The sequence below is a fragment of the Hippopotamus amphibius genome, chromosome 15 (assembly GCF_030028045.1).
Source record: "Hippopotamus amphibius kiboko isolate mHipAmp2 chromosome 15, mHipAmp2.hap2, whole genome shotgun sequence".
NCBI lineage: Eukaryota > Metazoa > Chordata > Mammalia > Artiodactyla > Hippopotamidae > Hippopotamus > Hippopotamus amphibius.
In genome coordinates, this window is record NC_080200.1 from 22,181,285 (window position 1) to 22,183,491 (window position 2,207).

A 2,207-nucleotide genomic window follows, 5' to 3' on the forward strand; every position below is an offset into this window, starting at 1 on the left:
GGCTGATTCATTTTGTTGTGCAGTGGAAGCTAACACAACATTGTCAAGCAACCATACTCCCACAAAAATGTATTAAAAAAAAGAAATACAGGCAAGTACTAAAAAATAATGAAATAATAATAAAACAATTTGATATACTTGTCATGTTTTATGATCTAATAGATAAGAAATTAAATAGTATTAAGATGATTTTCATATTATTAGTGTTAGGATTTATAATTAAATCATGTTAATATTCTCAATACTATGAGTGAGTATACATTAATTGGATAAATATAAATAAGGATTCTATTTCTTGATTGAAGATCAATATTATAAAATTTAATTTTTTCAAATACATTAGTATATGTACTGAAATTCCAACCAATTACCAGCATGACTTTTAGTTTTGAAATGGATCAAAATAAATTCAATGAAAACATGTAGAATAACTAATACTGCTATAAAATATACTAACTATAATAATATGTATTAAACTACATCAATTTAGGATAAACATTTAAATCTACATGAAGGCATCTTTATATATATTACTTTATTCTATTCGTGTTGGAAACTGAAAGAAGAAAAATTTCAACTCACACAACACAAGGTTCCAGAATAGCATGTCCTGCCATGCATTAACTGTCAGAAGAAAATATTTGGAAACCATAACCATGGAGGTAGTGTAAGAAAAGGTAAAATGAAGAATTAAGACTCTCAGATATGTCCCATGATGTTACTGCCATAGTACAAAGTGAGTTAATGTTCTTCATGATGTTTCAGAGTTGGGGGAGAAAAAGGGAAGAGAGAAAAGAGAGAAATTTTATTGCTTGATTCAGGAAAGTTATATAAAATTAAAAGCAAATAAGCCTCAATGATTGTGATGACCTAAAGGGGTGAGATAGGGAGGGTGGGAGGAAGGCTCAAAAGCAAGGACATATGGGGATATATGTATAAATACAGCTGATTCACTTTACTGTATGGCCGAAACTGGCACAACAGTGTAAAGCAATTATACTCCAAAAAGATCTGAAAAAAAAATGACTTTTGAGTAGGTTAAGGAAATTAATAAGATGGAGTGACTACTACAGAAACCCAAACATTGGGTTGATATAATTAAAAAAAAAAAAAAAACCTGATAAAGGGACTTCCCTGGCAGTCAAGTGGTTAAGACTTCCCTGCCCCATGCAGGGGGTGTGAGTTTGTTCCCTGGTCAAGGAGTTAAGATCCCACATTCCTCAGGCCAAAAAACCAAAACATGAAACAGAAGCAATATTATAACACGTTCAATAAAGACTTAAAGAAATGAAAAAATTCTATATGTTCTTTGATCACTATTATAATTTCTTTATGGTTGTTTAAACAAAACATTCAAATAAATTTATTAGACTTGCAAGACTAATTTTTCTAATATATAGTCCTTAAAAATGTTAGACATCTACTATCGACTGAAGCCCTTTTTCCTCAAGACTATGTTTCTACTATAACTTAGGAAATTTTACAAATAGGCTTTCAGTCACCTTTTCTAGGAAATTCAACTTTTTACCAGTCACTAACCTTGCTTGAAGTTTCCCCTACTAGTAAAAATTTCCTAGGTCAAGAAAATGGTACAAGATGCCCTAAACTTGGTACCCCCCCCTTTTTTTTTCTCTCCTTCAGAATCAAATTCCAGAGCTGAGAGGATAGGGTTTCCATAGAAACTGCTGAGCTCAGATTCTTTTCTGAAGCTAGGATATTACCAAATTAGCACAGGACAATTCCAACAGCACTCACCGGGAAGAAGGTCTAACTGAGAATAACAAGGTTTTAAAATCAGCTGAGGCTCCCACAGGGGGAACTTTAAGGGTGGGAAAAATTAGTTTAGTTTCTTTTCACTCTGAAAACTTTCCTTTGTAAACTCATTAACAACTATTCCATGGAGACTCTCATAAGTGTATGAACTTTATTTTCCCAAAAGACTTTTTAAAGCTAAAAGACAACAATTCAAACAATGTGAACAATTCTGTTTCTGGTCTATACACACACAGAGAAAATATATTTATAGTAATGCATGCATGTAAATACAGTTGCATTGATCTATGCATGTTTAGGAATAATCTACAATCATGCAGTATCTCAGAGCTGCAGCTAACTATTCTCACGTTTTGGGGAGACGTAAACTCAGTCACTGCCATTTTCATTGGGGAACGCTAACGGATGTGAAGGATGTTTTCACAGACAGAAAT